We start from the raw sequence: 24,739 nt of genomic DNA, 5'->3' as shown, positions 1-24,739 counted from the left end.
CTTATCTAGATTATAACAAACTGTTCCTGAAACCCTGTTCAAATAAAAAGAGAGAGAGAGAGAGAGATGGGAAGATCATCCCAGGGGAGGGAACCACTAGACATGTGTGAGGGGAGGCCACAACAGGCAGAAGAGGTTGAACAGAACCAAGAGGTCAGATCACACAGGGCCCTCAGGACCATGTCCATGAGTAAGGAGCAAGTTGCTTTCAACTCTATCAAGTGCACTCACTCTGCCAATCACTCAAGTTATCAATGTTTTGATGAAGAAACAAAAGGCAGAGCATAGAGAAGTGAAGCTTACTTGATGCTTTATAATGTGCTGACCCACACTGTCTCCCTCTTGCTCTGCCTAGCAACCCACTCAGGGAAACTGGTTTTATTAACTGATAACTTCAGTTATCAGATGAGGCAACTGACACACAGGAAGTTAAACCGACTTGCCAAAGTTGACACATTTATGAACATGGAACCTAGCTAGGAATTACCTTAATTTTATGAACAAATTCTCCCCACTTGCCAAACATCTGGTTTACCAAAATCCAGATTACCAATCTGGATCAGTTAGCTATCACAGCATAATGAACCTCTGCAAGTTTTAGTAGCTTAAAACAACACTCAATATGGCTCAGGGATCTATGGAACAGCTGGTTGGCTCTGCTGACCTAGACCAGACTCAGCAATCTTCACTAGACTAGCTCATGTGTCTGCAGTCACTTGGCTGGTCAACTGGATCCAGTTGGTCTGGGAGGATTTCATTCACATGATGGCTGGGGCATAGAAACTGACCGGGCCACATATCTCTGGCCATGCAGTAGGCTAGCTGAAGTCTTTTACCCGGCAACAATACCATTCCAAGGGAGCAAGTGAAACCACACCGTGCTTCCTGAAGCCTAGGCTCAGAACTGGTATTCCTTGTAGTACACTCTACTGGCCAAAGCAAGTGACAAGATCAGCCCAGAATCAAGGGGAAGGGAAATAGATTCTACTTTATGATAGGAAGAGGCTCAAAGACACATTGTAAGGCCATGAATACAGGGAGGAATGAAGGATTATTGCCATTTTTGCAATCTACTAAAATCTGATTCCCACCAATAGCAAGAGATAGATCTTCTAAAGAGGAGTAATGGCCAGGCATTTTCCTAGAGTCCCCCCGTTCCCTCTGGTCACTGCCAGGTACCCACAGACTACTCTGGTTAGGAGGAACAGAGAAAAGAATTATTATTTCTGTCCATCAGTTTCCCTCACACCTTGCTCTTAGAGAGCCTTTTTCAGGGCTTATCAGATTGATGGACAGTGTGGACATTTAACCCAGCTGGGCCAAAGATGTTTTATTTGTTTCCTGGGGCTGCCATAACCAAGTACCACAACTGGGTGGTTTGAGACAACAGAAATTTATTCTCTCACAGTTCTGGAAGCTACAAGTCTAAAATCAAGGTGGCAGACTTTCCTATTGGAAAGTCTAGGGGAAAATTGTTCTATTCTTCTCTCCTAGCTTCTGGTGTTTCCTAGCAATGCTTGGCATCCATTGGCTCATGACAGTATAATTCCAGGGCTTGCCTCTGTACTTGCATGGCATTCTCCCCTGTGTCTGTGTCTCCAATGGCCCCAGTCATTGGATTAGAGCCCATCTTAATTCAGTATGGCCTCATTTTAAGGACTTAGATCTGCAAAGATCCTATTTCCAAAAAAAGTCACATTCTGAGGTTCCAAGTAGACTTGCACCTTGAGGGGCTACTATTCAACCTAGTACAGAGATTCTCTGTCCCACATATTTACAAACAAGAGTTGGAAATACCTATTTGCTTTTGTTGATTCCTGAACACAAAGGACATGTAAGGAGCTAGACTGGCCATTTTCTGCCATTTATATAAAAGCAAAGGAAGTCGGTCTGTAGAGAGAAAAAGAACAAAGCAGCTCTTCAGAGAGAAGTGGCGATAACAAATCACACAGAGCACGCTGAGGCAGACAGACCAACAAGCCAAGAGACACCAAGACACTCTGCCTTCGTTGCTGAGTGTTTTCATAGCCCTCGTTCAGTCCTTTTATGGGACCAGCGTGCACTTCCTACCCTTGAATTCGGGAGATACTTCCGTATCTTTGCAATAACTTTTCCTCCTTGGTGCAAGTTAGTTTGAGTGGATTCTCTATCCTGCAACCAAAAGACTTCCATAAAGCCAGAGGTGACTTCATTTTACTGCCAAAATGTTTCTTGAGGCCAGCCTGGCTGGGGCTGTAACAGGAAGGTGTCAGTCATGACGTGGGAAGCCTTGCCCTGTATGTTGCTGCTGTCCCCATTCAATACACGGTGGGTAGGTTCCCAGGCCAGCCTACAAAAGACTCTTTAACCATGCAATGTTATTAGCCTGCTAACTCAGCTGCAGAACAAGTAGATAAGTAGGTAAATGTATAAAACCACATACAAATAAGTCAAGTTAGGTATTTCTCCCCTCTCTATTCAAACCATTCTGTGTTTTGGGTTTCGTTTTTTGTTTTTCAATTTTCCAAGTAACAGAGAAACAGAGACGGGTCAAAGTGTTTTCAATTTCTCTTTAATCTCAAGTAACTGTAGTGCTTAGTAATACCATAATCTATAAGGGACATTCTGGCCACCCAGTATCTTGTGAGCCACGTCCTAAGTCATCTCCTCCAAGATAGAAGCCAGAATTCACTTTCCCAGCATCCCTTGCCTCAAGAAAGCATGTGACCTAGCTCTGCCAATCAGATCAATGCAAGCCTTCAATCTGGAAATGAACCACGCACATGAGGAAGCAAGCTCTGTTCCAAACGCCTATTTTAATGGAGCTAAGTAATGAAAGTATCTAGATTAGGGGGGCAAGAATAGCACAGATTCTGTGGGCCAGTCCCAAACATCATCAGAGAAAGCGCCAGTATTTATGCTAAACAGTAGTGGGGTCCTCGTGGTGGTGCCTCCACAACGTGATCTGGGCTTTGTTTCTGAATGAATGGCCAGTCTCAAGCTTCATCTCTAGACTTCCCTGAGATTCTGTGAGCCTTATACATCCTTTAAGGACCTCCTTTCTTGAACAAACCAGCAAACGTGGATTGAATTTCTTGCAACTGAGAATACTGGCTGATAGATAATATTTCTGGCATTGTTCCAACCTCTGCCTGAAGATGGGATTCTTCATCCATCTAGACTGTCCTGAGCACCTGCGCTGCCTTGTCTCATAGAGACACAAATGCAAGTGACAGGACTGCTCTGACCCCTTTTTGTGTTTGCCTTTTGAAAGCAATTTAGAATACATGTTGGCATCCCCCTTCAAACCTGAAAGACGTTTTTCGTAATATGTTAAAAAGACATAAATGCAATAAGCATAATTTCTAGATAACAGAGTGTTACATGATGATTTTTCAGAAAATATGTAATCTACCCCCTGTTGTAAAAAAAAAAAAACAAACAAACAAAAACAAAACGCAGCCTATCTTTAATGAGAGGCACCAAAACCTTAGTATAGCTCGCTTGACAACAGTAGTCATAGTCTGTTAAACTTATCTCTTCCCACTGGAAGGAAAAATTATCACCTTCCAATGACAGCTATCTCAGGTTCCATAAAGAGTATCTTTCCAGGGGTCTTCCATAGTTCAGTCTATTCATAGTCATAAAGTAGGTATATTTTTTGTGTGTGCATTTTGCATATCTGATCATGCCACTCCACTGAGTAAAACTTAAGTCATTCTGTACTCATTTTGGAAAAAAAGTCCAAATTCCTCAGCATGATTTGTAAGGTTAGCAATGCCTGTCTCTCCAGCCCCCTACCTTGCTAGGCTTTGAAACTCTACTCCTTGCTTGTAACATTCCATTTGCAGCCATACTCCACTATTTATGGTTCGTTCACTGAATGGAATACTTCTGTATCTTGATTCACACTGCTCCCTCTGCCTGGCATCACCTTCTATACTTTGTCCAAATGATAAACAGCCATCCCTTTACCAACACCCAACACCAAGGTCAACTCTAGAGTATCTGCATATTCACATATGGATTTTGTTTTAATCAAAACTCTTTCACTTGCAAATAACAGATCACTCAAACTGGCTTTAAAGGGGCAAACAATCTGAACAGACACCTTACAAAGGATTGACAAATGGCCAATAAGCACATGACAATGTGCTCAATATCATTAGTCGTAAGAGAAATACAAATTAAAACCACAACGAGATATTTTACATCTCTTGGAATGGTTAAAATTACAACAGCTGACAGCAACAAATGTTGGCTAAGAAATTGAACAACTGGAATTCTTGTACATTTCTGGTGGGCATGTATAACGGTCCATGTACTTTGGAAGACTGCCAGTTTATTTTAAAATTAAACATACATCTATCCAATGCCCAGCAATTCCATCCCTGGATATTTACTCACGAGAAGTGAAAACATATGTCCACAAAAAGACCCATACAAATATATTCATGGCAGTCTTATTCATAATAGGGTAAAATGGAAATAACCCAAATGCCGATCAATAGGACAATGATAACCAAATTGTTATATATTCATACAATTGACCACTACTCAGCCATATAAAGGAACCAATTACTAATAGACGAAACAGCATGGATGAATCTCAAAAACATGTGCAGAGCAAAAAATACTATGCCAAAAAGTAAAAACTGTATAATTCCATACACATAAAATTTTAGAATTTGGAAATAATAATCTGTGGAGATAGAAATCAGAAAGTCATAGCAAAGGCAGAGGACAGAGGAAGACCAACTAAAAAAGGACACAAGAGATGCCTTTCCGGAAGAGCCATAGAAATGTTTTATATTCTGTTTTGGATAGTGGTTGCTCAAATTATGTATTTGTGAAGACTCATCAAATTAAATACCTAATATGCTCATTTTTTAATGTATACCTTAATTCCAAATAATCTGGCTTTAAGAATGGACCCTCTCACCAGATCCATACCTGTACGTACATACACACAACATTCTTCCTGTAATTTTAGCATGTTCCCAGATCCAAAAGTTCACATGATCCAGACTAAGAATTCCTGGACTAAATGGCTTCTAAGGGCTTGCCAATAGTTCACATTCTCTGAATTCTCTGAAGAACAAATCACGTCTGGGATCACAATGCAATCACAAAGTCAATGGGGAAAAATGAGTCCCCAAGGTTCTGATGATTCACATTTCACCTGCAGCTAAATCAAGAAACACTCACACACATCTTTCTTGGAAGTGAAATGCCAAAGTCAGTATCTTCATTCTGGCCCCATGGAGCAAAGGCAGAATCCAGGAACTCATGGTAAAGAACAGTATGGATTGGAGATGACCACAAGAGAGAGTAGATGCATCCTAAGACAGAAGGTCTGGTTTGGAGCCTCAGCTTCACCAAGCAAGCTAAAGAATCCTTGAAAGAATCTTAGAACCCATCATGCGAAGGGCCTCTTTTCAAGGACGAGCACACTGAGTCCCAAAGAAAGGGAAAGACTGGCTCAAGTTCAAACAGCAAGTGACAGAGTCTGGCTGAGAACTCTGTCTTATCAAGCCCTATGCACAGGGCTGTAGTAGAAGCTGCTACAGTCCATCAAAGTAACTACAATACCTGGCCTACAGTTATGGATCTAGAGATGAGCATCTAACTCAGATTTTGCCTATCTGTCATTTCCAGAGAAAGAGAGAGGAGAGAGAAACATAGGGTGGGGGAAGAGAGAGATGAGAGAGGGAAGGGGAAGAGAAGGAAGAGTAAAAGAAAAAAAAAAAGAAAGATCCCATCTGCTATTAGATGCTTGTACTATTCATACAAACTTAGGAGCTATTGGCACTGGCCACTGTCTGCCCCACGGACTGGAAAATCCATAAATCAGAGGTGCCCAAGGACTAAGGTTGCTAATCAGCCTCCAGACTTTCTACAGAGCTTCTGGGAATTCAGAGATAGTCAAGGAAGTGTTTAGTCCAGAAACCATAAAAAAGATTCACTCTACTGGTGGCAACTAAGCACTGGCATACGAACTAAACAAAGAATACTACCTCTGGAGCTGAGTTTCCTGATTCTAAGGAAAGGATGTGTGTAAGGTATGGCGGTCCGTCATACAGTCATTTATACTGTTAGGAAAAAGGAAAAGTCACCTAAATGTCCAAAATAAGAGAGGTGTTAAATAAATTTTGATGGAGCCCCTGATAAAATATTATATAGGTATTAAATATCCTGTCCTAGAAGAATATTTAATGACTTGACCATTGTTTTTAATATAATGCTAAATTCAGTCATAATCAAAACTATATAAAACATAATAATCCAAATTTTGTAAAAGTATAGATACCTACTTATATGCATATGCATAGAAAAAAAGACTAGAATGAAAAACTATGCTAACAAGGTATCATCCTTGTTAGCCAGACTATTGTTTTGTTCCAGTTAGTCCCGTTACACAACAGAATTAAGGACAAGGAAAATCAACTTGCTCCACTTCTACCTAATCCACCCAATTAAATTCAACACACTAAATGTCAGATTTCTTTAAAAGCAAAAGGGACGTATTTATCAGCGTTTTAGACAAATAAGAAAAAATTGGCATCAACCCCATGATTTTATAAATGCTCTACTCTTGGTCCTGGGCAGGATGTTTTCAAGGGCCTAAGCATCACCCTCAAACTAATATGGCCAGCAGTAGTTACTCACCCCTCATAACTCTAGCATGCCTTGCTGCTGGGTTCCTGCCAAAGATGCCTGCTCTGGGGAAACCAAAGTGGTTAAGGTGCTTCAATGTGCCACCTGGTCAAACGGACGTGACCAATGGCACCCAGCCTGTCACCGGGGTTGGTCTTGTCATAGTACCCACCTTGCTCTTATCATCACTGGTCTCTTTCTCACAAAACTGTCTCTACAGAAGCAAGGGCAGTGTTTTCATTGGCTATTTACTTGTAGGCAAAGGTCATAGTCAGATATCTAACAACCAGATTGGTATATCCACCATCCAATCAGAATGGTACAGGCAGCAGCTCTAGAGGAGTGTTCTGGAGGCCTTTGCTGTGCTTGCCATCAACCTATTAGTTGTTAGATCATGGGGAAGACCAGGGAGGGGGTCTCTGAGGAGGACCAGGACATCAGGAATCCTGGGAAAGATCACTTGGGTCTCAGAGCAGCAGCTATTACCAATGGTATGGATGTGACTTAATGTTTTAACAACCACTATGGTCATACCAATGTAAAATACCACCCACAGACCTGGGAAGGAGGGAACCCCCGGCCCCCACATTTTAGAAGGCCTCACATGTCACAAAAAATATACCATTAAAGAACACACGGACACCTTTGTCCATCAGTATTCAACACTAGCAAGCATGGCCCACTCCCTAAACACCTGCTCTCAAGACCAACACCATTCAGGCCCGAGAGAAGCAGTTCTTGTCAGCTCTGGCCCTAAGTTCTTGAACAAAAGATGACTGAGTCTGAGTGTTTGTGGGTTGCGGCTCTGCTGACCTCGAAGACAGGAATTTAGAGTGCAAGCGGGATTTGTGTGGAGAGAGGGCTCAGGTTGGAGAAAGACAAATTAATTAATGTGTCAGATTCTTCCACAAAGATAGCATAAACATGATAGATTTGTGAATAGTGAAGTATCATTTCCCAGTAGTGCTGAGTGTCCATTTTTTGCTTCTCTTTTGTGTTCCAATATATTATTTCAGAACATTCACAAATCAGCACGGTACTCATAATATCCAAGCACATGGTGGCTAAGGAATATTTGCCATATTAAAAAATTCATCTGGACATACTATCCTGAAAAGATGGCCAAAATATATTAAGTTAAAAATAAGGTGCAAAACAGTAAGTACATTATGTTCTTATTTGTGGGGTATTTTTAAAGTTCATATACCTAGAGATATGTACATTTGTACAGTCATAGTAAACTTCTGGATGTTCTGTCTGGAATTTCTCTTTCTGGGAGTCCAGTGAGAGGAGAGGTTACTCTATCTCATGCTCTTCTGAAGTGTTTGAGTGGTTTTTTTTTTTTACTGTGTATAGATTACTTTTTCAATTTAAGAACTTTTTCTATTTAATAAGAAATTCCTAACACAGAGTGAACTTCTTTTTGTGGTTGATCTAGATTTTCTAATTTTTCAATGTTGAACATCCATTGTTAGTACATTCTCAGTAGTTCACTTCTAGTGAATTCAGAAAGTTATAAAGTTTTAGTCACCGGTCACTTCCCCTAACTGATTAGCCCAATGCCCTTCCGCAGAATTTCTGTCCCCACAGCTGAGAGTATGTGGGTTTCCAGTTATTCTGGGAAGTAAAGCTACTGTGCAGAGATTGTGTGTGTGTGTGTGTGTGTGTGTGTGTGTGTGTGAGAGAGAGAGAGAGAGAGAGAGAGAGAGAGAGAGAGAGAGGCAGACAGAGGGAGACAGAAAAAGAGAGAGAGAGACAAAGAGCCAGCCAGCCAGGCAGTGACGGAGAGCTTTTGCAATTTCCCTGGAGAGTAAATCGAGGAACGCAGCAAAGATAACACCCTGGGTGTTTCCTCCTGGTGGGTATCTGGAGAATCTTCTGGCGCCATTCTCCTCTGGAAGTCACCAGCCCTAGGCCACTGGGACAGCCTGGAGATGGCTAACAGGAGTGAGGTACAGAAAGGACACAGCCCTGACAGCCCGTGTGAGATTCACATCAGCCCGTTGGACTGCAGAGGCCCATTCACACAGCTGCCAGTCTGCTAACCTTCCCAGGTTCTAAGCTTCCTGCTCGTCCTGGAGCACCCTGCCAGCCCTCGGGCATTGTGCACAAGATGTCCAAAGCTCTGAAACCAAAGCAAGGAGGTTTCCACAGTCCTGAGTTTCATACCTACAGTTCCAAATGACTCAGCTTTCTATTAAAAAAAAAAAAATGCCTATTAGCTCTATTTCATTTCATCTCATTCTAAAATCCACTATTTCATTTGGGAAAACAAGACTCTTTTGATCTCTGATTGCCTAGCCATTCATAATTGATAACCTGCCTTTGGAAAACAGAAAAAAAAAAGTCACCATTAGCTGTTCCATTTGATATGCCCCAGAGCTTCAATTATGGAAGCCCCACTAGTTGAACAGAATTTATTCCAATGAGGCAAATCAATAAGAGATGAGAGGGGTGGGTTGGGGAAGAACAAGAGAAAGAAAGAGACGTAAATGGAGACAGAGACTAGAGTCCAGCATATAGGCACAGAGAGGAAGAGAGAGAGAGAGAGAGAGAGAGAGAGAGAGAGAGAGAGAGAATGAATTCTTCAAACTTCCAACAGCCCAAGCATCACCCAAGGTTTTTTAGCACATTCCTAGTTGTTTTCTAAACTCAAGTTTGGTACAATTCCCCTGGCACTTCCCACCGATGAAAATAGGAAGACGTGCTCCCTTTTTCTGACAGTGACCTTTCCAGCATGCATATTCATGATTTTAAAGGCTTCAGCACCCAGCAACCTTTAGAGCAAGCAATACGGGGGAAGTCGCTGCACACTTAAGGAGGCTTAAGTTATGAAAGCCTATGTGTAAAGCAGGTGAGACTGGGGGAAAGGAAGGTCGTTCATGCGGCGTACAGAAAAAACCTGGGAACAAGTTCAAAGGCAATACACTTCACTACCAAGAACTTTAAGGCAATCCGCTCTTCTTAAAAGAAGCTCTGTTACTATGTCGTTTATATGTGTCTTTGCTGCAACATCACTACTCAAGAAATATGTGTATCGTGTTCAATCATGTCAGCTCTGGCAGCAGTGGAATGCTTAAGGTATTTTTTCTGGAATATTCTATTGCAATATAAACACAATACTATGCGCACACACACACACACACTCATAGGTACCCAAAAGCCCCAACAAGGTGATTGTCCATATCCAATTTTGTGTATAGAGGCTCAGTAGGGAAGGGATAGGGAAGAACGTTGGAATTCAACCCCCACAAAGGACAGCTTGCAGTTCCCTGCTGCAGCATCTACTTAAATCTTTTTTTTAATTTTTTTAATGTTTTTTTTTTTTTTAATTTATTTTTGAGACAGAGAGAGACAGAGCATGAGCAGGGGAGGGTCAAAGAGAGAGGGAGACACAGAATCTGAAGCAGGCTCAAGGCTCTGAGCTGTCAGCACAGAGCCCCGATGCGGGGCTCAAACTCACAGACTATGAGATCATGACCTGAGCTGAAGTCGGACACTTAACTGACTGAGCCACCCGGGTGCCCCAGCATCTACTTAATTCTTATCAATTTGCTTTGAAAAACCTGACACAGGCACTTTTGAGCCCTCAACGGAGGTGACTGCCGCTCTCCTCAGAAAATTTGATCAGCAAGCTACTTGCTGAATTCAAAGTCCAAATCCTTTAATCGTGGGTAACACGTTTCCAAATAATGATACCACCTGGAAATCGTACAGCACTTTACATTTTCAAAGTGCCTTCACCAGCACGGTCCCCCAGTGCTGGCAGCCAGGCAGAGCAGCGAAGAGGAAGCCAGAAGAGGCAATCATGTGCCCAAAGCTGTGCACGTGGGAAGCGATGTCCCAAGTCTACACTGTGGTTGAATCAGGGATAAAGTCCCAACTCCAGGAATCGTTTTGCAATGCCCTGGAAACCTTCCCCATTACTAAGCCTCATGTTTCAACGTCCTTACTTTGCTGTAATGACATCACTCACTATCTCCTAGCTCAGGGCCTTTGCGGCTCCCTCTGCCTGGAATGTTCCTCCCCTAGGAATAGGCAATTCTTTCTCTTTACTCACATCTTGTTTTCCATGTCACCTCCTCAGAGAAGTCTTCCCTGACTACTCTTGCTAGGAGGCGAGACTTCACGGTCACATCCCTTGCTTCATTGGCTACACAGAACTTAGCACTCTCTGAAATTACTATCTATACTGATGATCTGATTAATCACCTGTTCCCCTACAAGAACCATGAGGACAGGAACCTTGTTTCACTCGTTCGCCACTGTATCCCATGTGCCTAGAACAGTGCCTGCTACAAGTAGGTGCCCCAAAATATTTTCTGAGTGGTGAAACTCTTTCATTAATACTCATAAACCACCTCGTAAAACAGACGGGAAAGCGTTAATGTTCCCATTTTACAAATGAGGAAACTGAGGCTCAGAGTGGTTAAGTGTCTTGTCCAAGATGACACAGCTAGAAAGTGACAGAGCTGGGAAAAGAACCTGGGTCTCTGACATCAAGTCCAATGCTGCCTGCACTATCTAACTCTTTTTACACCAAAAGCTTGGAGAATAAGAAATTCTTATTAATCAAGAATTACTTTATATGCCATTCATTCCCTCAACGGGAAATGCTGAGCATTTCCTAAGTCCAAGAAGTATGTTAAACACTATGGGAGATAAAAGGACATAGACAAGATATCGTCCCTGCCTTCAAGAAACTTACCATCTTCTAAGGAAGTGAAAATAAGCACACAAGGGTCAGTAAAATAAAAGAGAAAGTTTTAAGTACTGTTTATGGACTAAATTGCATACCCCTACCCAAAATTCATATGTGGAAGCCTGAACCCACAGCACCTCAGATTGTAACCTTATTTGGAGATAGGGCCTTCAGAGTGGTGATTAGGTTAAAATGAGGCCATTAGGGTGGGCCCTGTCCTATAGGACTGGTGTCCTTAGAAGAGGAACAGACACCAGGAAAGCATAGGCACAGAGACAGGGCCAGGCAAGGATATAGAAAGAGGGAGGCTATCTGCGAGCCCAAGAGAAAGGCCTCCAGAGAACTGTGGTACTTTGTTATGGCAGCAAGAATTGACTACTACAAATGCCTTAGTGGAGATAAAAAAAAAGCTCAGAGGCCAGTGAAAATGGCCAGCTAAGAAGTTCTGGTAGCTGTAGACATTCTCCGGCTCGTGGTGGCATAAAAACCAATCTCTGCCTCACAGCCATATTCTTGCTGGGTCTCTGCATCTTCGTGTGGCTTTCTGTTCTCTGTGCCTCACTTTCCTCTCCTTCCTAGGGCAGCAGTCACAGTGGATTCACAGCCCGCTCTGCTTCCACATGACCTCATCATAAGTGGACAAATCACATCTACAACAAAACAAAACTATGCCCGAAAAACATCACATTCTGACCATCTGGTGGTCAGGACTTCACTGTGTCTTTCAGGAGAATACAATTCAACCCATAACAAGTGGCTGGTTCAATCTTATCCAAGAAGACTTTTTTCTAGAACTTTTTCTGGAAATAAGAAAAACTAAACCTTATCCCCACAAGGTTTGATGTAAAAATCATATAAACCTGAAGCTATCAGGGCCCATCATCATTGGAAAGGGACTGGCAAAAAGCAGGCCTAAGGAAGGAGAGATGGAACAAGTCCTCATGGTGTTCTCTGAGCCCCTGGATCCAACCATACCTGACGTTGGTCTCTCCAGTGATGCAGAAAATCTATTATATACATATTATCTATTACGTTCTCTGTGTTCATTGACCCAGTCTAATTGGATAGATAGCTTAAAACCAATAGCCCCAACTAAACAGAGAAACTAGAACCAGTAAGATTTGACAAGTATATGACAACACTAAGAAGAAAGGCAAAGCTGCCTCCAAACCTGAGTCATGGGGAGGAAGTAGAGATAATGATAGACAAATGAAAGTCTATAAAGAAAGCAGGTTTTGGAAGGAAAATAATAAAGTTAGTTTGGGATTCCATGAGCTTAATATTTTAGGGTGTCACAAATGGGGCTATATTCTCTAGGACATAGGAAGCAGAAGAACAGGAGCCAGGAGAGGAACATCATTACCTGTCATAAATGTGATTTGTGCTAACACAGAGGGGTATGTCAGAGTTCAGGGAAGGAAATAGGTCACTCTAGGTATGTCAAGCAGAAAGAGGTTTAATGCAGGGAATTAAGTACTCACGGGGGAAGAAAGGCTTTGGAAGGCTAGAAGAGGCAGAAGTCAGGGCTCTCCCAGGGACTATAGAGCTCAAGGACATGCTACCAGAGCTACGGTCCCAGAGTCAGGAACCTGCTGCTGTCACTGCGCCCTAAAGTCCTGAAGGCTGCTGGCCAGCCATTGGAATACTGAATCCAGTCACCACGGCGACCCCTTAACACATCTCTACCACCTGTGCAAAGGCAACTAATTGGTGGAACTTACCTTGCATCAAGGAAGCTCAGTTAGCTTTCTAGCTTGTCCAGATAGAAGGAAGAAGAAATGGCAGTGGAGAAGGACAAGTCACGGACACACACTACGAGAAACCAGGTAAAAGAAAAACTAATTGCCTGTGTGATCACTGTACAGGCTTCAACAAGCGCCTGCAGATGCCGAGTCTCAGTTTCCCCATCTCCAAAATGAGGCGGCTGATGTATGGGATTTGTAAGGGCGTCTTCAGTCCAGCTATTTCATAGAACTGTGAGAGACACCCTGGCCCTGACCCAGAGAGAAACAATTTTCTTCCCAGGAGTATTATCTTCCCAGCCGACAGGCCAGCCCCGCACATTTGAACATAATCATTAAACACCTAGCAAGAAGTGCCGTCCCACATACAGTTTAATAATTCACATTCCAATCCAATTACTGCGAGTTTCATAAACAAGGGCTTATTAGAATACAGTTGTTTCCTCTGAACAAGCGGCGTTTTTAGAAGGGAAATTACAATGATTATCTTCAAGATACAGGCATGAATAATATAATCATTCCTCCTCTCTCCTTGTTTTTATCGTTCCCTTCCATGCTGTCTTAGATGGGAGGCTCAATGCAGCCACCTCTCCCACTCTGGATACTTGCCTCCCTTGGCATGAGGTCGTCTTCATCAAAATGCATCCATCCTGGGTCCTACAGGGGCTTAGAGGTTTGCTAAGGGTTCTACTTCCCACTTATTCATCTCTGACTTACTATTGCATGTGAAGTTGGAGGGAGTTTGGTGGGGAGGCAAGCAGCAGACGGACAGTGAGGTGACTATAAGGCTCTGGGCATTTGTGACTTCTGGGTCTTGAATCCCCATCTCTAAAATAAGAGGATTGGTTTAGACCAGGAATTCTTAAGCTGGGTACATGGGCAAGGTCCAAGGAATTTAAGAATAAGCCTAAATTATATACAGTAAGTCATATGCATAAGGGACATCCATGTCCCCAGTTTCTATTTAGAAAATAATGTGGTCCTAGGGATACTGATTCCAGATCAGGACTTGTCCGTGGCAGGACAAGTGATCTAGCTAAGCCAATCAGTGCTCTCTATTTCCTGGCCAGGATAGACGAACTATGTACCTAAACCTTACAATCACATCAAATCTTACAACATTTGCTGGGAATACTGAAACAGAGACACTCTTTCCAGCTAGACGAGAACAAGAAAGAATGAAGTACCAGGAACTCCCACGAGCCATCTTGGAACCCACACGGTAGCCAGTCCTAGGATGAGGCTGACACTGTAGGAGACTGAGCATAGAGACAGAAGAAAGGAGGGGCACCTGGGTGGCCCAGTCAGTTAAGCGTCTGACTTTGGCTCAGGTCATGATCTCATGGTCCGGGAGTTCAAGCCCCACTCAGAGCTTGACAGCTCAGAGCCTGGATCCTGATTTGGATTTTGTGTCTCCCCCTCTGTGCCCCTCCGCAACTCATTCTCATTCTCTCTCTCTCTTTAATTTTTTTAAAAAATTAAAAAAAGAAACAGAAGAAATGAGAGTCTTAGTGAAATTCTTGAATTGCTGAATCAAGCTTCACCTGATATCCCTAAAGTTTTAGTTACATGAACCTCTACTATTTCAGCTGCTTTCTATAGGGCTTTCTGTAACATGAAATTAAAAGCAATTTCAATGACAGTACATTCGTATCTGAGATGTTCTGAGGAGAGAAGCCATAGTCTCTAGGAAATCTTCAAAAAACTTTTTAATCCTTAAACTAGGAAAATCTCAGTACAAGAAACTAGGAAAATTTAGTACTATGAATACCATTAGCGCTCTGTAATCTTACAAATCTATGAAGTTCAAAATTGTTGGCTTAACTGCTAATATGATAATTTATAACCCTTGCCATTGTAAAAAAGTAGTTACATTTTTTAATAAAGTTGAGTTTTTCCAATACAAAAAAAAATGCATGCTTATTACAGAAAATTTGTAAACTATAGCGGAAAAATAAACAGAAAGGCAACCATTGTTAATATTTTGGAAATTTCCTCTCAATGTTTTCATTTTTCTGTGTATAATCTTTGAGAGGTTTTAATATAGCTGAGTTCAAACTGTATGTGCAATTTTGTATCATGCTTTTTTCACCTGACATTATCACATAATTCCTACATCATTACAAACCCTTTGTAAATAGCCTTTTTTAAGTGGCTTCTTAACATTCTGTTGAATGGATATTCTAGAATTTATTTTACCATTCCCCAAGCGTTAGACAAAATGAGGATGTTTCCAGGTTTTGCTTTTGTTTGCTTGCTTGGTTATTTTGCTATTTTGTTTCCTTTTGTAACAAATGGCTCCTTGCGGAATGGAAAGGAAGGAGGCAGCACCCCTGGCCATCACCATGTCAGATCACATAAGGAAAGCGGTAGGAGTACCATCTAGACATGGGGGAAGCCTCTGCCTTTCCATGGAGATAACTCACGGCGACTGTATCTGCCCACTGTTAAGCCGCCTCTATCCTTCTGATGACTTCTATCAGGAAGGAGAATTGCTAGAAGGCCTCTTTCCACCTGGAGGGTGAGTGCCCGCCATGATTGTTGGGCTTGGGAAGGAGCCCTCCATGAGAGCCAGCGCCCCTCTCTGTCCCTTCAAGTGGCAAGTTTAGCAGGGGAGGCCCCTGTCTGGGCAGCCCGGCCATTATCTGCCTGTCCATGACAGCGTGTGAAGTCTCATTCTGGGATTCAGACGTATGAAGCCCCTTTATTCTCCAAAATCAGTTTAATTGGTATAAAGGTGATATTTTGGTCTTCTTAGGTTGTCTTATTATTTCACTGGTGTAGGACTCAAGCAGGGAAGGATGCTATTTATCAGACGCCTTCCAAACCATGACTAAGACAATAATATCCTCCACTGTTGCTGCATCACTTCTCCCCACCCCACAAGTCAGCTGTTGGGGGTTGGGATTCTGTTTAGAGCATATGGCTCAAGGCACAACTTCTTGCCACCACTGGATCTTAGCAATCAATACTATGCTCGGGCAGACACAAAGATAATAGAATTATTACTTATAATAACCACTACCATTTATCAAGCAGTGATAATGTACCGTGCGCTGTGTTAAACGCCTTACACCGTTCATGCTAACAAACCCTACGAAGTAGATATCATCACCTCCCTTTTGTAAGAGAGGAAACTGAGGCCTAGAGAGGGGCTGTAACATCTGGATTCACACTGTCGGTAGTGGCCAGATTCACAGTTAGACTAAGGGTCCTGAAAGCCTGTGCTCCTAACCTCTCAGCTCTGGTGAAGCTCCTCTGAGGAGAGGTAGGAAGGGCAGACAGAGGGAGTGAGGACCCCCACACTCCCACACCACTCAGCTCAGGTGATGCCACCAGACTCGGAGTCCAGCCAAGTCTTTATCTTTCAGGAGGCCACCCCAACAGCATCAACGGGGTCACAAGGGACCTGGGGTGGAGAGGGGGTGTTTTGGGCTTCTGTGTTTTTAGACAAAATTCACATGACATTAAATGCACCATCTTAAAGTGTACAATTCAGTGGCAGTTAGTACATTCGCAATAGTTCCGGAACATTTTTATCACCCTAAAAGGAAACCCTATTAAGCACTCACTTCCCATTCCCCCCTCACCTCAGCCTCTGGTGATCACTGATCTGCCTTCCGTCCCCGTAGATTTACCTATTCTGAATATTTCACACAAATGAAATCACCTGTAGGAGATTTCTCATGGGTGACGGCAGCTCTCACAAGTTATTCATTTTTGTAGATAAGGGAGAAGTCCTCAAAGCACACGGTGGAAAGAATTCTTTCACCGGCCATCTTGTCTTCCTACTTTGCCATGGTGCTGCCTCTTGGCTATTCTCTCCTCGACTGTCCACCCACCCTCTCCCCCATCCTCCCCTTCACATTCCCTCTAAAAATCCTTCCCAATCAATGAGCCAGGGATTGTGCTTCCTTCTAAGCAGATAACCTGAGAAATCCAATGATTTGATCCTTTTTCCCTTGGCTCAAGAGGGTCAAGACCAAATAGCACTGATTTTTTATTGGGGTTCAGCAGTTCAAATACGACTTTTAGCCTGGGCTCCTACAGGCGTCCTCAGTCCATGAGCCCACAGTTGAACTGTCACCTCCCTCCACCTCCGCCCCCACTTGCCTTCCCTCGTAGCACAGGAGCCCTGAAAACTGTGTACATCCTTATAATGTGTCACCTCTTCTTTCGAGATGAATGCTAGCTACAGCAGAGAGCAGTAAGACTCATTTATCAAGCCCACCTGGGAATGTTTTCCCTTCTGGTTGGAGAAAGGAAGAGAACTTCAAAGCTGCCCAAAATGATAGGCCAGAGTGTAGAATGGGAGAGGCAGAGAAGGAATGACTGATGGAGAGGAAGGACCAATGAGGTCAACAGGGGGTAGAGGGATTTGTTATGAGAAGGGGCTCCTACACATCTCAAGACCATCCTGTAGAAACGTGAATTAAGACAGAGACCACCTGCTGTCTCTGGGAAATATGGGCACAAGACACACCCCCTGACAATATTCCCCTCGTCCTCACCTGACTCGAAGAAAGAGGCATGCACCAAGGGCTTACAAATCCCAACAGTTTCCCAAGTCAGTTTCCATTTTCTCTGTGTCTCAGCCCAACAAGAAAATACCTACATTCACATGACAGGGAAGGGGAAGGGGGGAGACTTAACAGGACAAGTGGGGCACATGAGACAAAACAGCCCTTGCCATCTATCCTAACGTGACCCCTCCTAACTTTTCTGAGCGTGCTCCAAGCATTCTGTGATCCTGAATATCCACTCATGATCGTGAAGATTCCTAGCTCTCATTAATCTCAGTACTTGGGCTTACCACCCAACCTACACACACACACGCACACACCCCTCCAGCATCACTAAGTCAGTAGGTAAATGTTCTATCAGTAAATAAGGAAATGAATGTTCTATAGCTACCAATCCTAATCGTGGATGCTCAAATGGGAGCCCAGAACCCTCCCCCACCCCCACTGATTCCCTCTGTGTTAGATTCCTAAGCCTGCCATAATAAATTACCACAACCTCGGTGGCTTAAAACAACATAAACTGGTCGCTTCATAGTTCTGGAGGCTAGAGATCCAAAATCAAAGTGTTGCCAGGGCCATCCTCCCTTCAAAGTCTCTAGGGAAGAATCCTTTGCCTCTTCTAGCTTCTGATGGTTACCAGTAACGCCTGACATTCCTTGGTTCATGGTAGCATCACTACAATTTCTGCCTCTGTCTTCACACAGCATTATCCCCCCGTGTCTGTGGACAAATTTTCCTCTTCTTAAAAGGACAAAAGCCATTGGATTAGGGCTCACATTAGTCCAGTATGACTGCATCTTAACTTGATTATATCTGCAAAAACCCTGTTTCCCAATAAGGTCATATTCACAGGTGGCGGGAGTTTCTTGAACAGATCTTTTGGGGTAACACGGTTCAGCCCACCACATTCTCTAATAAGGATCAAACCAGAGTCCTGTGGCATGTTAGCAATAGAAATGTTGTCCTATTATCGGCTCCTGGGGCACCAAAAAGGTATTATCATCAACGCGACAAAATACCAATATTTACCAAGTACTAAGTACCAAGCATTGTGCTATTTTACGTGGATTTTTTTTTTTAATCCTCGTATTCACCCTATGAAGGAGGAACAACTACCAGCCCCATCTTCCAAGGGAGGAAATTGAAGCTTTAGAAAATTAAGTAACTTACCCAAGGAACATAATGACAGATCCAGGATTTGAACCCAACTCTCTCTGACCGCAAAGCCTACCAAATTTCTTCCGTGCTTTACTTTTGGATAAAGCTGTGTGACTTTGAACAAGTAAACGCCCTTCTCTGGGCTTTAGTATCCTTACCTGGGGGAAAAAAAAAAAAAAAAAAAAAAGTTCCTGAAGATGTCTAGGGGCTCTTCCTGCTGTGAGTCCACAGCTCTGTGAGTCTTTTCATCCAGGGTAACCACCCACTCTGGCCAGCTGATCTACATTTGAAATCCACTGAGTCAATATCCGTTTCCGGCCCCCTCATTGCTGAAGAGCAACCTGACACACTGCAAAGTGCGTTTACACATGGTTCAAATAAACGGGACTTCAAATACCTTTCCCAAATCCCAACAGTGGGCTCTCAGGGCCTCATCAGACGCAGTGATCATTTCCATCCAAATTTATGCTTCAGGAAGAGCCTAACTGACCCGCAGGGAAAGACCAGCCCCCCTGGAAACACACATCTTGGCAGCCCTTGGGGAAAAACTCGAATTTCTAATTTGTTTCTTATCAGCAGTGTGCTTCTGGAACTCAGCAAGAACATCAAGTTCGCGATGTCTTTCACTTGACTTAAATGAATATTTCATATTCTAGTTCTAGAGAACAGGGTAATGGAAGGTATTCCCTATTTCCTGACTCCCTCCTCCTGATATTTGCCCATTACTTTTCATTCCATTTTCCAACTAGGCCATATTATGTGGGGGCTCTACACACACCCTGACAGAAGCAAGCAGGGGAAGGGGGTGGGCAATAACGAAAACATTAGGGTCAGTAAGGGAACGGAAAGATAAAGAACAGTGCTCAGAGCAAGCTAAAGCCAAAGCGATCACAAAATCATAAAATGAATCACATTTATCGTATGCTCCTAGTCTCAGGCACATTTTCTCTTCTGATGCTCTCGGCAGTTATGCGGAGCAGCTGCGTTATGATCCCACTTTGCAGATGCAAAAAACCAAGGCTCAGCTGGTAAATGAGAGTCAGGACCAGGTGTGGCTGGTTCCAAAGCCTCTTTCCTCTACACCCCGGGGCCCCGAGGATCACAAAGAATAAAACAGTCACCTCCCTCTTCGTAGAGTTTACATTGCTGTTGCTGTTGCAGCTGCCAACTCCCAACAGCAAGTACTCTTTTTATTTTTTTTTCATGGAGGAGGAGACAAGATTTTATTCTAATGATGCCAAAAACAAGAAGACTGCCTCAGATCCGGAGTCTTGGACAGAATCAATGCTTGGGAAGAATGCAGAAGAGGTGAAAGTGGCCCTCATCCTTTGTCCTGCTCGCTCTCGCTCCTGCTAAACTGTCAGAACCAAGGGCTCAATGGTTCCTGCAGTCTCCCAAAGCTGCAAGACCGTCCTCCTCAGAGCTGCCCCCCATCCCTCCTCCCAGCAAGCACTCAAGTCACACAGACCTAGATTCCAACCCCAGCTCTCAGAGCCTCCCTCATCTGTAAGATGAGGGTGATATTAGTACCTAGACATCTTGAGTCCCACTATTTCTCCCTCCCTTCACCCTACAGCCCTATCAAGCTTGGTCCCCTGCAACAGGCATCTAACTCATCTCCCTTCTCCCACTCTTGTTCCCTAGAGCCACCTTGTCCACCCAGCAGGCACAGTGATCTTTTTAAAATATAAATTAAATCACACAACTGTCTTGTTCAAAACCCTCCAGTGCCTTCTGATAATTCCTAGAATTAAAAAAATATATATTTGGCACGGCCTTCAAGGCCCTCCCTTGCCAACCCTCCCTACCTCTCCCCCTGCATCCCTCCATGGCACCACATGGGCCTTCTGGTTCCTGAAACGTGCCAATGTCATTAGCATCTTTGCACTAGTTTGTCCCTCTGGCCAGCACGCTCTTCCCCAGGGCTTCACGTGCTTCCTCCCTCACTTCATTCAGGACTTTCTCAAAAGTCCTTTCTCCAGAGAAGCTTCTCTTACCTCTCCCATTTAAAAAGCAGCTTTCCAGGGAAGCCTGGGTGGCTCAGTTGGGTTGGCACCAGACTCTTGATTTCGGCTCGGGCCATGATCTCTCAGTTCGTAGCATCGAGCCCTGCGTTGGAATCTGCACAGATAGTGTGGAGCCTGCTTGGGATAGTCTCTCTGCCCCTCCCCCACTCCTGCTCGCTCGCTCGCTCTCTCTCAAAGTAAATAAGTAAACATTAAAAGAAAATAAAAAGCAGTTTTCCTATCACACTTTAGAATTTTACTTGCCTTATTTTTCCCCATAACATGTATTACTACTTGAAATTCTACACGTGTTTAAATTGTTATTATCTGTCTTTTCCACTAAAATATATACTCCCTGACAGCAGGAGCCTTCCCTATTTTATTTATCCAATACTTGTCATACAGTAGGTGCTTAATAAATATTAGTAGAATGAATGAATAAATGAGACCGTGTAAGTTTGGGCAAAGACGGCGAGTTGTCCCCAATATCCATTCTCCCCTTCTTCCTTTTAGTAATTAAAACTCCAGGTTGTAGTCGGACACAATACTGCCCCCCTAAAGGCTCAGTATCCCAGACTCTCTTGAAACTAGATGTGTCTATATGACTAGGTTCTTGCCAATTAAGATTGCCAGATAAGATGCCCAGTTAAATATGAATATCAGACAAACAACCAACAATTTGGGGGGATAAGTGTCTCCCAAATTAAAAGTTCAGTAATCGTGCAACATTATTCGCAATAGCCAAAATATGCAAGCAGCCCAAGTGTCCATCAATAGATGAATGGATAAAGATGTCAAACACACACACACACACACACACACACACACACACACACACACACAGGAATATTATTCAGCCATAAAAAATGAAATCTTGCCATTTGCAACAACATGGATGGATCTAGAGAGTATAATGCTAAGTGAAAGAAGTCAGAAAAAGACAATACCATATGATTTCACTCATACGTGGAATTTAAGAAACAAAACAAATGAACAAAGTAAAAAAAAGAGAGAGAGAGAGAGAGAGAGAGAAACCAGAAAAAACACTCAGCTATAGAGAACAAACTGGTGGTTACCAGAAGGGAGGTGGGTGGGGTTTGGGGTGAAATAGGTGAAGGGGATTAAGAGTACACTCACCATGACGAGCACTGAGTAATGTACAGAACTACTGAATCATTATATTGTACACCTGAAACCCATACAACACTGTATGTTGACTATACTGGAATTCAAATAAAAATTAAATTACAAAAATTTTTAGGTCCAATAATTGCTTTAGTATAAATATGTCCCATTCAATAAAAAAAATTATCAATTGTGTCAAAACCAAACACAAGCAAAGACAGGACTTAAAAACTCCCTGAGCAAAACCAGTCATACAAGCAAAGCTTAATTGAGCTTACTTTGCAAGACAAGCGAGGCTACCTTGACCTGGGTCACTTCTGGCTCCATACCTCTGAAAATCATAAGCAAAAGTTAAATTGTTCCCCCAAGATGGGTGTGAGGCATCCACTAACCAATTTCCCGTCATTTAAGAACTTTTTAATTTTGGAACCCATCACTGTGAACACAGAACCGTCACTGCCTCCGCTCTATACAAGTTGCTTCCTAACAACATACATCTGAGTTTCAGTCCACGTTTTGGTTTGAGGGCTCCTGGTTTTGAAACTATCTTTTTGGTGGGTACACAGTAAACTTTTACGAAACACTACTTCAGTGGTTCATTTGTTTTACTTCTGTTAAACCTTAAAGAAAGTAATGTCTACAACTCCAAGGTCACAGCCTTAAAACTAAGGACATGTCCTCACTTACCACTCCCCTTCCTGCCGGCTTCAACACCATCATAAGGGGCAGTGTGAGTCACCTGTGACTCAGTGGACCAGCACAGCATTCAAGGATGTGGCGAAGCAGAGAATGGAAGGAGCCCCAGGGCCGGGGCGCATGTGATGGAACAGGGCCATTCTCCTTTCCAGGCCTGCCTCCTGGCTCAGACTTGTACATGAAAGGAAAACTACCTTCCACCTCATTAAAGCCTCTGTTAGCTTCTTCGCCACTAAAGCAGCTGAACCAGTATCTGAACAAATGCCAAATTATAAATTGTGCAAAATTATCTCAGAAAGCCTTAATAAATGTGCATTTCTCATGTCCTCACTAACAGAGTTGCCCCTCATTACCAAATTTCACAGCTCTGATTTGAGGGACATTGGCATCTTTGTCCTTCTTTGGCACTCCTGAAGCTGTCGTTGTTTCCAAGCGCCGGGGTGGGGCCGTGGGAACTCGGCTGCCAGCAGAGGCTGGGTGTCCTGTTGGCCTCCGAGGAGAGGGGCTCAAATCAATGTTGGGGGAACAGAAGACCTTCTTGGTCCCTTTGGTTAATTTGGCCAAATTAACCAAAGGGACCAAGAAGGTCTTCTGTTCCCCCAACATTGATTCCCAGCTGCCTGGAGATGCTCTTGAAATAGTGTCATCTATGGGGTGCCTAGGTGGCTCAGTTGGTTAAGCGTCCGACTTAGGCTCAAGTTGTGATCTCATGGTTTGTGAGTTTGAGCCCCGCATCGGGCTCTGTGCTGACAGCTCAGACCCTGGAGCCTGCTTCCGATTCTGTGTCTCCCTCTCTCTCTCTCTGCCCCTCCCCTGCTTGCACTCTGTCTCTCTCTCTCTCTCTCAAAAATAAATAAATATTTTTAAAAAAAAATTTTAATAAAAAAGAAATACTGTCATCTATGGAAACCCAGGGAGAAGAGAAGGAACCCAAAGTCCTTCTGCACTGGGGCTACCCTGGCTCAGCCTCGGTCACTGGCCCAAGGCAGGGAGGAGTCTCTGTGGCCTCTAGGAAGTTCTTCCCTCCACCCCCACCTGGAGCACACTTCCTCACACCTTCCCATGGCTGGTCCTCTCCATTCATTCAGGCCTGCTCCTTCATTCAGGACTCCCTTCATTCAGTGTCCCCTCTGAGGAGCCCTTCCCTGACCAGTCCTTCTAAAGAGAAGCCCCTGTCACCCTCCAGCTCCAGGCCTGGCACTGTTTTTCTCTCCACACCTATCACTTCTTCTTTCTTGTTTTCCAAGTACCAGTTATCTTTCATTGGAGGGTAATTCTGAATTAGGATATGAAAGGATTCAAGGGTGCCAGGCAAAGGTCACGGTTAGGAATGCCGAATGTTCCTCCACCCCGGGCCCCCTTCAGTGGTACTTGCGTCACCCCTCATGTTTGTGTTCCTTGTAACCATGACAGTAGTTGAAAAGCACATAAACTGCCTGCACCATAGGAATCCCAGCGACGCCCCCTTTCGTCACACTGACGAACTTTGAACCGCTCAGCAATGCCTTTAGGGGTGAAATCCCGCCTCAGCATCTAGCGTGGCAGCTCTCCTAGCTTCACCTCCACGAGCTTCTTCTCCTTCGCTGGTATGGATGACGCCATGTGGGAGTCCTGGGTGTCCGCCATCCAGCATCTATCACTTCTAATGTTATGCCCAGAATTCGTGATCCCCAAAGACCACTAGGGAGCCGAGTCCGATGCAAAAGCAAAAGAGCCTTTATTCGAGCTAGCTCGAGCTCAATCCCCTACCTGCACCGAGGCAGCGGTGAGATACCGGGGAGAGAGAGCGAGTTTCAAAAGCACAAAGGTTTTATAGGGGTCTAGGGGCAGCCGGTTGGCTGGGGAAGGGTCGTGGCCTCGGCCGATTGGCTGGGGAAGGGTCAGAGTCCTGTTATGCAGGTCGCTGGGCGTGTTTTGATCAGGAAGTTTGAACGGGTGAGCGGGAGGTTACTCAAGGGGAGGAGGCACGATCTGAGGTTTCTGCGATTTTCCCGGGAAAGGGGTCATGTCGGGGACATAGTCACTCAAGGTGGAGAACACAGAACAAGATGGAGTCAGCCGGCGTAGGCCCGCCCTTTCACTAACTTGTTATACTGGTTTACTGTCTGCCTTGCCCACTGAAAGGCAAGCTCTGTGAAGCCAGGTGAGCTG

At 43.8% G+C, this 24,739-nt stretch overlaps 1 long non-coding RNA gene and 1 pseudogene across 1 annotated transcript in view; both read right to left on the bottom strand.

The window, feature by feature from the left end:
* Positions 1–18,914, bottom strand: part of LOC147584150 (uncharacterized) — a 43,575-nt gene extending 24,661 nt beyond the window's left edge. Inside the window, exon 1 of the long non-coding RNA XR_015255198.1 lies at positions 18,774–18,914. This is a non-coding gene — a long non-coding RNA (uncharacterized LOC147584150). The remainder of the gene's footprint in view (positions 1–18,773) is intronic.
* Positions 18,915–23,554: 4,640 nt separating this feature from the next.
* LOC147584149 (ATP synthase F(0) complex subunit f, mitochondrial pseudogene) lies at positions 23,555–24,739 on the bottom strand (annotated as a pseudogene).

This window comes from Puma concolor, chromosome A1 (genome assembly GCF_028749965.1).
Source record: "Puma concolor isolate L17-30 chromosome A1, mPumCon1.1.hap2, whole genome shotgun sequence".
Classification (NCBI taxonomy): Eukaryota; Metazoa; Chordata; class Mammalia; order Carnivora; family Felidae; genus Puma; species Puma concolor.
This window is presented reverse-complemented; position numbering and strand designations above follow the sequence as displayed.